General features: G+C 37.9%; 1 pseudogene; it reads left to right on the plus strand.

Annotated features, from left to right (window-relative positions):
• Positions 1–13302: 13302 nt before the first annotated feature.
• Positions 13303–14409, plus strand: LOC122690424 (annotated as a pseudogene).
• Positions 14410–14984: the final 575 nt, after the last annotated feature.

Here is a 14984-nt window from a genome sequence, read left to right on the forward strand (position 1 = left end):
TAAGATTGCTGGATCATATGGTAGCTATGGGCTTCCCAGATGTTGCTGGTTGTAAAGAGCTCACCTTCCAATTCAGGAGATGTAAGAACCACGGGTTCAGTCCCTGTGTTGGGAAGATCCCCTGGAGGAGGGAATACTCCAGTATTCTTGCCTGGAGAATCTCATGGACAGCGAACCCTGGCAGACTACAGCCCATAGGGTCAGAAAGAGTCAAACATGTCTGAAGCAACCTAGCCTGCATCATGCATGCATGGTAGCTATATTTTTAATTATTAAAAGAAATTCCATACTATCAGTTTACTTGGATTTTTCCCTTTAGTATTTTTTAAAAATCAGGTATAGTTGATTTAAAATATTGTGTTGGATTCAAATGTACAGCATAGTGATAAAAGCTTTTGCAGATTATATTCCATTATAAGTTATTACAAGATCTTTTCAATTTTTTTCACTTAATTTAAAAATACATTTATCCTAATTTTACTCTTTGATATTAAAATAAAATGGAAAAAAACTGTAAAATTTAAATATCGTGCCTTGAGAACCTCATGAACAGTATGAAAAGGTAAGAAGATAGGACACTGAAAGATGAACTCCCCAGATCGGTAGGTGCCCAATATGCTACTGGTGATCAGTGGAGAAATAACTCAAGAAATAATGAAAGGATGCAGCCAAAGCAAAAACAACACCCAGTTGTAGATGGGACTGGTGATAGAAGCAAGGTTCAATGCTGTAAAGAGCAATATTGCATAGGAACCTGGAATGTTAGGTCCATGAATCAAGGCAAATTGGAAGTGGTCAAACAGGAGATAGCAAGAGTGCACACTGACATTCTAGGAATCAGTGAGCTAAGATGGACTGGAATGGGTGAATTTAACTGAGATGACCATTATATCTACTACTGTGGGCAGGAATCCCTTTGAAGAAATGGAGGAGCCATCATAGTCAACAAAAGAGTCTGAAATACAGTACTTGGATGCAATCTCAAAAACAACAGAATGAACTCTGTTCATTTCCAAGGCAAACCATTCAATATCAGGGTAATCCAAGTCTATGCCCTGACTAGTAATGCTGAAGAAGCTGAAGTTGAACAGTTCTATGAAGACCTACAAGACCTTCTAGAACTAATACCCAGAAAAGATGTCCTTTTCATTATAGGGGACTGGAATGCAAAAGTAGGAAGTCAAGAAACACCTGGAGTAACAGGCAAATTTGGCCTTGGAGTACAGAATGAAGCAGGGCAAAGTCTAATAGAGTTCTGCCAAGAGAACTCACTGGTCATAGCAAACACCCTCTTCCAACAACACAAGAGAAGACTCTACACATGGACGTTACCAGATGGTCAACACCAAAATCATATTGATTATATTCTTTGCAACCAAAGGTGGAGAAGCTCTATACAGTCAGCAAAAACAAGACTGGGAGCTGACCGTGGCTCAGATCATGAATTTCTTATTGCCAAATTCAGAGTGAAATTAAAGAAAGTGGAGAAAACCACTAGACCATTCAGGTATGGCTTAAATCAAATCCCTTATGACTATACAATGGAAGTGAGAAATAGATTTAAGGGACTAGATCTGATAGACAGAGTGCCTGATGAACTACGGACAGAGGTTCATGACATTGTACAGGAGACAGGAATCAAGATCATCACCAAGAAAAAGAAATGCAAAAAAACAAAACGGCTGTCTGAGGAGGCCTTACAAATAGCTGTGAAAAGAAAGGAAGCAAAAATCAAAGGAGAAAAGGAAAGATATTCCCATTTGGATGCAGAGTTCCAAAGAATAGCAAGGAGAGATAAGACAGCCTTCCCCAGTGATCAATGCAAAGAAATAGAAGAAAATAATAGAATGGGAAAAACTAGAGATCTCTTCAAGAAAATTAGATACCAAAGGAATATTTCATGCAAAGATAGGCTCAATAAAGGACAGAAATGGTAGGGGCCTAATAGAAGCAGAAAACATTAAGAAGAGGTGGCAAGAACACACAGAAGAACTGTACAAAAAAGATCTTCATGACCCAGATAATCACAATGGTGTGATCACTCACCTAGAGCCAGACATCCTGGAATGTGAAGTCAAGTGGGCCTTAAGAAGCATCACTACGAACAAAGCTAGTGGAAGTGATGGAATTCCAGTTGAGCTATTTCAAATCCTGAAAGATGATACTGTGAAAGTGCTGCACTCAATATGCCAGCAAATTTGGAAAATGCAGCAGTGGCCACAGGACTGGAAAAATCAGTTTTCATTCCAATCACTAAGAAAGGCAATGCCAAAGAATGCTCAAACTACCGCACAATTGCACTCATCTCACACGCTAGTAAAGTAATGCTCAAAATTCTCCAAGCCAGGCTTCAGCAATACGTGAACCATGAACTTCCCTATGTTTAAGCTGATTTTAGAAAAGGCAGAAGAACCAGAGATCAAATTTCCAACATCCGCCGGATCATCGAAAAAGCAAGAGAGCTCCAGAAAAACATCTATTTCTGCTTTATTGACTATGCCAAAGCCTTTGACTGTGTGGATCACAATAAACTTTGGAAAGTTCTGAAAGAGACAGGAATACCAGACCACCTGACCTGCCTCTTGAGAAACCTGTATGCAGGTCAGTAAGCAACAGTTAAAACTGGACATGGAACAACAGACTGGTTCAAAATAGGAAAAGGGGTACGTCAAGGCTGTATATTGTCACCCTGCTTATTTAACTTATATGCAGAGTACATAATGAGAAATGCTGTGCTGGAGGAAGCACAAGCTGGAATCAAGATTGCCGGGAGAAATATCAATAACCTCAGATATGTAGATGACACCATCCTTATGGCAGAAAGTGAAGAAGAACTAAAGAGCCTCTTGATGAAAGTGAAAGAGGAGAGTGGAAAAGTTGGCTTAAAGCTCAACATTCAGAAAACTAACATCATGGCATCTGGTCCCATCACCTCATGGCAAATAGATGGGAAAACAATGGAAACAGTGGCTGACTTCATATTTCAGGGCCCCAAAATCACTGCAGATGGTGGTTGCAGCCATGAAATTAAAAGACACTTACTCCTTTGAAGGAAAGTTATGACCAACCTAGACAGCATATTAAAAAGCAGAGATATTACTTTGCCAACAAAGGTCTGTCTAATCAAGGCTATGGTTTTTCCAGTTGTCATGTATGGATGTTAGTTGGATTATAAAGAAAGGTGAGCACTGAAGAATTGGTGCTTTTGAACTGTGGTGTTGGAGAAGACTCTTGAGAGTCCCTTGGACTGCAAAGAGATCCAAGCAGTCCATCCTAAAGGAGACCAGTCCTGGGTGTTCATTGGTAGGACTGATGTTGAAGCTGAAACTCCAATATTTTGGCCACCTGATGTAAGAGCTGACTCATTTGAAAAGACCCTGATGCTGGGAAAGATTGAGGGTGGAGGATAAGGGGGCGACAGAGGATGAGATGGTTGGATGGCATCACCAACTTAATGGACATGGGTTTGGGTGGACTCAGGGAGTCGGTGATGCACAGGGAGGCCTGGCGTGCTGCGGTTCATGGGGTTGCAAAGAGTGGGACACGACTGAGTGCCTGAACTGAACTGAACTGAACTGAATTGCTATTAATGGTATCAAAAATCCCTTTTAAGGAAAGTTTTTCTTCATCAATTTCCTCTGGTTCTCCTTAAGATATTTGAAGAGTTAGAATAAAGATACTTTTTTTTTTTTAACATGAAAAGGAAGTTCTAACAGACACTCCCTGGGTATTTGCTGAAACTTGTATACTAATGAAGATCATTTGCCTAAGAGTCCTATATATAAAATGCCAAGTAGTTGAGCATGTCTTTTTAGTGGTTCCTCCTATAAGGAGGAGGATAGAAATTAATCTTTTATTTATATACTGCTAAATTTTTAAGAGATTCCCAATATCCCGGTGGTACTTTTGTAACTTTCTAATATATATATTACAAAATACACATATATTTAAACTGGAGTATAATTGCTTTACAGTGTTGTGTTGATGTTGTTATTTAGTCACTCAGTAGTGTGACTCTTTGTGACCCTATGGACTGCAGCATGCCAGTCTTCCCTGTCCTTCACTATGTCCTGGAGTTTGTTCAAACTCATGTCCTTTGAGTCGATGATTGCCTCCAAACATCTCACCCTCTGTCACCCTCTTCTCCTCCTGCCGTCAATCTTTCCCAGCATTAGGGTCTTTCCCAATGAGTTGATTCTTCACATCAAGTGGCCAAAGTATGGGAGCTTCAACCTCAGCATTAGTCCTTGCAATGAATATTCAGGGATTAATTCCTTTAGGATTGACTGTTTTCATCTCTTTGCTATCCAAGGGACTCTCAAGCGTCTTCTCTAACACCACAGTTCCAAAACATCAGGTTTTTGGCACTCAGCCTTCTTTATGGTCCAACTCTCACATCTGACATGACTACTGGAAAAACCATAGCTTTGACTCTATGGACCTTTGTCAGCAAAGTGATGTCTGTGCTTTTTAATATGCTGTCTAGGTTGGTCATAGCTTTCCTTCCAAGGAACAAGTGTCTTTTAATTTCATGGATGCAGTTACTGTCAGCAGTGATTTGCGAGCTCAGTGCAACTATGAACAATGCCTTATAGGGCCACCCAAGACAGATTGGTCATAGTGGAGAGTTCTGGCAAAACATGGTCCATTAGAGAAGGGAATAGCAAACCACTTCAGCATTTTTGCTTTGAGAATCCCATGAAGAGTATAAAAAGGTAAGAAGATGTGACACTGAATGGTAGACCCACCCCACCCCCCAGGTTGGTAGGTGTCCAATGTGTTACTAGGGAAGAGTGGAGAAATAGCTCCAGAAGGAATGAAGAGGCTGAGCCAAAACAGAAATGACGCCCAGTTGTGGATGTGTCTAGTGGTGAAAATAAAGTCAGATGCTGTAATGAACAATGTTGTGTTAGCTTCTGCTATACAACAAAGTGAATCAGCTATATGTATACATATATACCCTCACTTCTGGACTTCACTCCCCCTCTCCCATCCATCTAGGTCACCACAGAGCCCCGAGTTGAGCTCCCTGGGCTATACAGCAGGTTCCCTCTTGCTATCTGTTTTACAAATGGCAGTGCACATATGTCAATCCCAATCTCCAAGTTCATTCTCATTCCCCTATTCCATGTTCACTTATCCATTCTATATGCTTGTGTCTCTATTCCTGCCCTGCAAATAGGTTCATCTGTACCATACTTTTGATTCCACATATATGTGTTGACATATGATATTTATTTTTCTTTTTCTGACTTACTTCACTCTGTATGACAGACTATAGGTCAATCCCTGTCTCTACAAATGACACAATAGCATTCCTTTCTATGGCCAGGTAATATGCCATTGTATATATGGAACACATCTTCCTTATCCATTCATCTGTTGATGGACATTTAGGTTGCTTCCATGTCCTGGCTACTGTAAATTGTGCTACAATGAACATTAAGGTGCATGTGTCTTGAATTATGGTTCCCTCAGGATATATTCCCAGTAGTGGGATTGCTGGGTGATATGGTAGTCCTATTTTTAGTTTAATAAGGAATCTCCATACCGTTCTCCATAGTGGCTGGATCAATTTACATTCCCACCAACAGTGCAAGAGTGTTCCCTTTTCTCCACACCGCCTCCAGCATTTATTCTTTGTAAATTTTTTGATGATGGCCATTCTGACCAGTATAAGATGATACCTCATTATAGTTTTGATAATAATAATAATCTAATAATTAGCGATGTTGAGCATATTTTCATGTGCCTCTTGGCCATTGGAATGTCTTCTTTGGAGAAATATCTATTAGATCTTCTGCCCATTTTATGATTAGGTTTCTTTTTCTTTTCTTTTCTTCTTTTTTTTTTTTTTTTGATGTTGAGATTTGTGAGTTATTTGCAAATTTTGGAGATTAATCCCTTGTAAGATGCTTCAGTTGGAAATGCTTTCTGCCATTCTGAGGGCTATCTTTTTGTTTTGTTTATGGCTTCCTTTGCTGTTCAAAAGCTTTTAAGTTTAATTAGGTCCCATGTGCTTATTTTTGTTTTTATTTTCATTACTCTAGAAGATGGGTCAGAAAAGAGCTTGCTGTGATTTATGTCAAAGAGCGTTCTGCCTATGTTTTCCTGTAAGAGTTTTATATTTTCTGGTCTTACATTTAGGTCTTTAATCCATTTTGAGTTTACTTTTGTGTATGATGTTGGGGAGTGTTCTAATTTCATTCTTTTATTCCTAGCTACACAGTTTTCCTAACACCATTTATTGAAGAAACTGTCTTATTCTCATTCTATATTCTTCCCTCATTTGTCATAGATTAGGTGACCATAAGTGTGTGGGTTTATCTCTGGGCTTTCTATCCTGTTCCATTGATCTATATTTCTGTTTTTTGTGCCAGTACTATATTATCTTGATTACTGTAGCTTTGTAGTATTGTCTGAAGTTGGGGAGCCTGATTCCTCCTGCTCCATTTTTCTTTCTCAAGATTGCTTTGTCTATTTGGGGTCTTCTGTGTTTCCATACAAATTGTAAAATGTTTAGTTCTAATTCTGTGAAAAACGCCCTTGGTAATTTGATAAAGATTGCATTAAATCTGTATATTTCTTTGGATAGTATAGTCATTTTCACAATATTGATTCTTCCAATCCAAGAACATGGTATATCTCTCCATTTGTTTGTGCCATCTTTGTTTTCTTTCATCAGTGTTGTTTAGTTTTGATAGCTTACGGTGAACAGTGCTGCCGTATTCGTGGTCTCTGGAGGAGAAGATTTAACTCTGGAACAAGATAGTCTCAGTCACTTGGGGCTTTGTGTAGATTTTATTTAAAGTGAAAGTGACAGAAAAAGCTTCTGACATAGACATCAGAAGGGGGCAGGAGAATACCTGCCTCACAAGTTTATTTGGGACCTTATATACTTCTCAACTAGCTGCTGAGAATAGGTAAAAAATACCTCAAGGCTGTGAGAATTTTGCCCAGATTATTTCCTGTAACATACATCCTGGGATGACATTAGCATGAGATTAGCTGGGAACAGGTTAACCCAGAGCTCAAGGCTGCGGAAATTTTTACCCAGACCTCCCATAACGTACATCCAAAGCTTAAAAAAAAAAAAAAAAAAAAAGGTATGTCATTGAACAAGAGATACTGCTGCCTATGAGGCCTACTTGTCTAAGGCAAAAGAATGTGAAAAAGAAAGAATGTTTACCTCTTCCTTAAAGGGGCCTTAGGCTTGGACTCCTTATCAACCTGCCTAAGTTAACTCAGTTTTCTGAGTACAGGACTTTATTTATATCCTAAGGCAAGTTTATTCCTCGGTATTTTATTCTTTATATTGCTATGGGAAATGGGATTGTTTAGAATTTCCCTTCTGATATTTCATTTTATTGTATAAAAATACAAAATATTTATGTATATTAATTTTGTATTCTGCAACTTTACTGACTTCATTGATGAGTTCTAGTAGTTTTCTGATAGTGTTTTTAGGATTTTCTATGGATAATACCATGTCATCTGCAAATATCAACAGTTTTACTTCTTGTTTTCCAATTTGGATTCTTATTATTTCTTTTTCTTATTTTATTGCCATGACTAGGACTTTCAAAACTATGTTGAGTAATAGTGGCTTAGAGTGAACATCCTTGTATTACTCCTGATGTTAGACGAAATGCTTTCAGTTTTTCACCACAGAGAATGACATTTGCTGTGGGTTGGTCATATATAGCTTTTATTATGTTGAGGTAGGTTCCCTTTGTGCCCACTTTCTGGAGAAGTTTTATCATAAATGGGTGTTGAAATTTGTCAAAAGCTTTTTCTGCATCTATTGAGATGATCATATGGTTTTGTATTCTTTAATTTGTTGATATGGTTTATCAGGTTGATTGATTTGCTTATACTGAAGAAAGCTTGCATCCCTGGGACAAATCCTACTTGATCACAGTGTATGATCCTTTTAATGTATTATTGGATTCTGTTTGCTAGTATTTTGTTGAGGATTTTTGTGTCTATGTTTATCAGTGATATTGGTCTGTAATTTTCTTTTTGGTGACATCTTTGTCTGCTTTTGGTATCAGGATAATGCTGGCCTCATAGAATGAGTTGGGAATGATTTTCCTTCTGCATTTTTTGCTAGAATTTGAGAGGGATGGGTGTTAGCTCTTCTCTAAATATTTGATAGAATTCACCTGTGAAACCATCTGGTCTTGGACTTCTGTTTGTTGGAAAATTTTTAATTGCAGTTTCAATTTCATTACTTGTGATTGGAAGGTTATACTTTCTAAGAATTTGTCCATTTCTTCCAGGTTGTACTTTTCATTGGTGTGTAGTTGTTTGTAGTAGTCTTTTATGATCCTTGATATTAGGTTGGTGCAAAGGTAATTGTGGTTTCAGACTGTGAATTATGAACCATTATAATTAGGCTCAAACACATCTTTATTAATCAAAATAGGAACCATTACAATCAACACCTTTTTGCCAATGAGAAATACGTTTATTCCTGTAGCATGAAAATCCATGCTTCAGGACTTGATGAATTATTGGAAAGCACTTTCTGCTTCCTGGTGGTTGTGGAAGCATTTTCCCTGCAAAAAGTTGTTGAGATGCTAGAAAAAGTGGTAGTGGGTTCGTGAGAGGTCAGGTGAATATGGCTGATAAGGCAAAACTTTGTAGCCCAATTCATTTAACTTTTGAAGCATTGGTTTTGTGACATGCAGTTGGGTGTTGTCATGAAGAGTTGGGCCCTTTCTGTTGACCAATGCCTACTGTGGGCATTGTAGTTTTTGGTGCATTTCATCAGTTATTTAATGGTTTCATTGGGGTTCAGAAATTTGTAGTAGATCAGATGGGCAGCAGACCACCAAACAGTGATCATGACCCTTTTTTTGGTGCAAGTTTGGCTTTGGAGCTTCTCAGTCCAACCACTGAGTTGATCATCGGCAGTTGTCATATAAAATCCACTTTTCGTCACACATCACAATCCAATCAAGAAATGTTTCATTGTTGTTGCATAGAATAAAAGAAGATGACACTTCAAAACAATGATTTTTTAAAATTTTTCAGTCAGCTCATGAGGCACCCACTTATCAATATTTTTACCTTTCCAATTTGCTTCAAATCCCAAGCTATCACAGAATGGTCGATGTTGAGTTCTTTGGCAACTTCTCCTGTAGCTGTAAGAAAATCAGCTTTGATGTCAACTTCCAATGGCTGGCCACTACACTCCTCATCTTCAAGGCTCTCTTCTTTGAAAAACTTCTTGAACCACCACTGCACTGTACATTCATTGGCAGTTCCTGGCCAAATGCATTGTTGATGCTGCAAGTTGTCTCTGCTGCTTTGTAACCCATTTTGAACTTGAATAAGAAGAAGTAAAGTCAAGTCATTCAGTCGTGTCCGACTGTTTGCAACCCCGTGGACTGTAGCCTACCAGGCTCCTCCATCCATGGGATTTTCCAGGCAAGAATACTGGAGTGGGTTGCCATTTCCTTCTCCAGGGGATCTTCCCGACCCAGGGATCAAACCTCGGTCTCCCACATTGCAGGCAGACGCTTTACCCTCTGAGTCACCAGGGAAGCCCTGGTGAATAAGAAAATTGCTCAAATTTGCTTTTTGTCTAACATCATTTCCATAAACTACAATAAATATAAAATAAGCAGCAAAGAATAAATTAATCCTGGAGAATGTTCTGTATGCACTTGAGAAAAAATTGTATTCTGCTGCTTTTGGATGGCATGTTTTATAAATATCAAGTCTATCGAGTCTAACATGTCATTTAAGGCTTGTGTTTCCTTACGAATTTTCTGTCTTGATGATATGTTCATTGGTGTAAATGGGGTGTCAAAGTCCCCCACTATTATTGTGTTACTGTTGCTTTCCCTTTTATGGTAGTTAGCATTTGCCTTATATATTGAGGTGCTCATATGTTAGGTGCATATATATTTACAATTCTTATATCTTCTTGGATTGATCCTTTGATCATTATGTAGTGTTCTTCTTTGTCTCTTGTAATAATTTTTTTAAACTCCATTTTGTCTAATATGAACGTGGGAAATCTTTTGTTCATCCCCTCACTTTCAGTGTATGTGTGTCTCTGGGTCTGAAGCGGGTCTTGTGTAGACAGCATATATATATATATATATATATATATATATATATATATATATATGTATGTATGTATTCATTTTTATTTTTTTTAATATTCATTCAATCTATGTCTTTTGGTAGAAGTAATTAATTCATTTACATTTATGGTATTTATCAATATGTATATTCCTGTTACCATTTTGTTTATGGTTTTGGGTTTGTTTTTGTAGATATTTTCTTCTTCTTTTCTGTTTCCCACCTACAGAAGGCCTTGTAGCATTTGTTGCAAAGTTGGTTAGGTTGTGCTGAATTCTCATAGTGATAGCTTATGGTGAATGATGTCAGATTTGTGATCTCTTAAGATGATTTAGCTTTGCGACCAGGGACCAGGCTTGATCACTCAAGAGCTTTTGTGTAACGGAGTTTTATTAAAATATAAAAAGGAACAGAGAAAGCTTCTGACATAGATACCAGAAAGGGGACAGAGAGTGCCCCCCCTAGCTAGTCTTACCAAGTTCTTATATACTTTTACCAGAACCACTCCCACAACATACATCTTAAATTAACAAGATTAGAACTAACAATAGAAAGGTCTTACCAGACCTTTTTTCTCCCTCCTAAAATAACAAGATTAGTCAGAAAGTTCCTGTTAAAAAGGAGAAACATGTCCTTGAGCAAGATACATTGTTGCTATATAATCCATTTGTCTTTTTCTCCTCCTTGAGTGCCCCAGACTCCTTATCAACCTTCCTAAGAATTAACTCTCTCAATAACTTTTGCTTGTCTGAAATCTTTTGATTTTTCTGTAGAATCTGAATGAGATTTTTGCTAGTTTGAGTAATCTTGGTTGTAATTTTTCCCTTTCATTACTATAAATACATCCTGCCACTTTCTTCTGGCCTGCAGAGTTTCTGCTGAAAACCCAGCTGATAACTTTATTGAGATTTCCTTATGTTATTTTTTTGCATTTCCCTTGCTGTTTTTAATATTTTTTCTTTGTATTTAATTTTTGTTTACTTGATTAATACATGTCTTGGTGTGTTTCTCCCTAGGTTTATCCTGTATGAAACTTTCTGCGATTCCTGGATCTTCCTGGCTATTTCCTTTGCATGTTAGGGAAGTTTTCATCTATAATCTCTTAAAATATTTTCTCAGACCATTTCTCTTTTCTTCTTCTGGGACCTCTATAATTCAAATAATGGTGTGTTTACTCTCTGACATAAATCACAGCAGGATCCTCTATAACCCACCTCCCAGAATATTGGAAAGAAAAACAAAAATAAACAAATGGGACCTAATTAAACTTAAAAGCTTTTGCACAACAAAGGAAACTATAAGTAAGGTGAAAAGACAGTCTTCAGAATGGGAGAAAATAATAGCAAACGAAGCAACAGACAAAGGATTAATCTCAAAAATATACAAGCAACTCCTGCAGCTCAATTCCAGAAAAATAAATGACCCAATCAAAAAATGGGCCAAAGAACTAAACAGACATTTCTCCAAAGAAGACATACAGATGGCTAACAAACACATGAAAAGATGCTCAACATCACTCATTATCAGAGACATGCAAATCAAAACCACAATGAGGTACCATTACACGCCAATCAGGATGGCTGCTATCCAAAAGTCTACAAGCAATAAATGCTAGAGAGGGTGTGGAGAAAAGGAAACCCTCTTACACTGTTGGTGGGAATGCAAACTAGTACAGTCGCTATGGAGAACAGTGTGGAGATTCCTTAAAAAACTGGAAATAGAACTGCCATATGATCTAGCAATCCCACTCCTGGGCATACACACTGAGGAAACCAGATCTGAAAGAGACACATGCACCCCAATGTTCATCGCAGCACTGTTTATAATAGCCAGGACATGGAAGCAACCTAGATGCCCATCAGCAGACGAATAAGGAAGCTATGGTACATATACACAATGGAATATTACTCAGCCATTAAAAAGAATTCATTTGAATCAGTTCTAATGAGATGGATGAAACTGAAGCCCATTATACAGAATGAAGTAAGCCAGAAAGATAAAGACCAATACAGTATACTAACGCATATATATGGAATTTAAAACGATGGTAATGATAACCCTATATGCAAAACAGAAAAAGAGACACAGATATACAGAACAGACTTTGGGACTCTGTGGGAGAAGGCAAGGGTGGGATGTTCTGAGAGAATAGCATTGAAACAAGTATACTATCAATGGTGAAACAGATCTCCAGCCCAGGTTGGATGCATGAGACAAGTGCTCAGGGCTGGTGCACTGGGAAGACCCAGAGGGATGGGATGGGGAGGGAGGCGGGAGGGGGGATCGGGATGGGGAACACATGTAAATCCATGGCTGATTCATGTCAATGTATGGCAAAAATCACTACAATATTGTAAAGTAATTAGCCTCCAACTAATAAAAGTAAATGAAAAAAGTTAAGGAAAAACAAAACAAATAATGGTGTGTTTAATGTTTTCCCAGAGGTCTCTGAGACTGTCCTCATTTCTTTTCTATCTTTTTTGTTTATTCTGTTCCTTGGCAGTTTCCATCATTGTATCTTCCAGTTTGCTTATTCATTCTTCTGTCTCAATTGTTCTGCTATTGATTCCTTCTAGTGTATTTTTCATTTCAGTTATTGTATTGTTCACTGTTTATTCTTTAGGTCTTCCAGGTCCTTTTTAATCATTTCTTGCATTTTCTATATCCGTGCTTCCATTCTATTTCCAATATTTTGGATCATCTTTACTACCATTAATCTGAATTGTTTTCCATGTAGTTTGTCTATTTCCTCTTCATTTATCTGGTCTTGTATGTTTTTACCTTGCTCCTTCATCTGTAACATAGTTTTTATCACTTCATTTATTTTTTAATGGGTGGTGCTGTACTTGTCTTGGCGGTTGTTTGACATGAGGCATCCACCACTGGAGTTTCCAGGCAGTTGGGTGGAGCCAGGTCTTAATGCCAAGATGAGGACCTCTGGAAGACTTGCTCCAATTAATATTCCCTGGGGCCAGAAGTTCTCTGTTAGCCCAGAGACTTGGACTCAGTGTTCCCACCACAGAAGCTCAGGCCTGGCCTGGGAACCAAGGCCCTGAAAGTTTCACCACATGGAAAAAAAAAAATCAAAAGAGCAACAAACAGAAAAGAGAAGAGCAATAACACAGAATAAAAAGTAATGAGAAATATATTAGAAGGAATAACAGCAAAAATTAAACACCAATCCCCACCCCTTCTACCCCCGCCATGGTTGAGTTCTCTGAGGTCACATCCTACACCAAAGATGACTTCTACTGTCCCGTCTGCCAGGAGGTGTTCAAAATGCCTGTGCATATCACAGCCAGTCAGAACATTTTTTTTTTTTTTTTGTAGAAAATGTTCCCTGACCACAGTGAGAAAAAATGGAATACATTGTCCCCTCTCTCATGGAAATGTGACTTAGACGTGGGAGGGCATATCATGAACTAGACTTAAACCTTGAAAGTATGAGAAAATTTTCTTGTAGCTGCACAAAACAGATTAAATTCTATTTCATGAGACATCATTGCAAATATTATAAGAAGTATCAAGATGAATATGGTGCTTCTTCTATCATTCCAAACTTTCAGATTCCTCAAGATTCAGTATGGAACAGTAATAGGAGTGAAACATCCATATCTGATAGCACAGAAACTTATTGAAAGAATAAAAGTTCTTCTGGGCATCCCACCTTTAAGTGTCCCTTGTGTCAAAAATCAAATTTTACCAGACAGTGTTTGGTAAACAGTAATCACCTGTCTCATATATCACATATTTCATTCATTTTAACAGTAATCACCTATTTCTTATAGCTCCTGTGACGTGTCCTATTTGTGTATCTCTTCCTTGAGAGGCCCTTGGACTGCAAGGAGATCCAACCAGTCCATCCTGAAGGAGATCAGTCCTGGGTGTTCATTGGAAGGACTGATGCTGAAGGTGAAACTCCAGTACTTTGGCCACTTCATGCGAAGAGTTGACTCATTGGAAAAGACCCTGATGCTGGGAGGGATTGGGGGCAGGAGGAGAAGGGGACGACAGAGGATAAGATGGCTGGATGGCATCACCGACTCGATGGGCATGAGTTTGAATAAACTCCGGGAGCTGGTGATGGACAGGGAGGCCTGGCGTGCTGCGATTCATGGGATCGCAAAGAGTTGGACACGACTGAGTGACTGAACTGAACTCCTTAGCCAGATTACTAGAAATTTCATTAGTCATCTAAATCAAAGACATCAGTTTCATTATGGAGATTTTGTGAATCTTCAATTAGTTGAGGAAACCCAGTATCAAACTGCTGTTGAAGAAACTTTTCAAGTAAATATTTGTAGGCTGTAGACATCATTCCATCTTTGAACCTGCAAGTGCCATCTTTAAGGAGAAAACTACATGAAGTCACCATTTCAATAACTTGATGTGTATATTAGTAAAAGTAATTCAGTCTATTGTTTTAGATTTTTAATTGAAAAATAAAGGTGGGCCATCTAAGAACTTCATTCTCTTAATAAGTTAAAAGATAAAACTTAGGACATTATCTTTAAAAGCATTAAAAGGATTACATTTCATTAACATAATGTTGAAAAGGGAATGCCTGTTGTACTTATAGCACATATTCTTGAATTTTTCCTTGCTTTTGAAATTTGTTTGCTGCAGTTCCTCCAATTGATGCTATTGTATGCAGGTAACACAGTACCAAATTCTGAAAGATGTGATTGATATAAACTTAACAAATCTGAGCTAGTTATCTGAGTTGCATAATGGAGACTTGAAGTGCTAATGAGACTGTTCAAAGTAAGCACTTACGGATTCTAGCCAAAGAATTCAGATATAAGAAAATTGTATTTATATACAGTTTACTGTTTTTGAAGACTAGTGAGATTTCTTTAATAATTTTTAACTCTTTAAAAAGTGAA

Source organism: Cervus elaphus, chromosome X, assembly GCF_910594005.1.
Source record: "Cervus elaphus chromosome X, mCerEla1.1, whole genome shotgun sequence".
In the NCBI taxonomy this organism is placed as follows: Eukaryota; Metazoa; Chordata; class Mammalia; order Artiodactyla; family Cervidae; genus Cervus; species Cervus elaphus.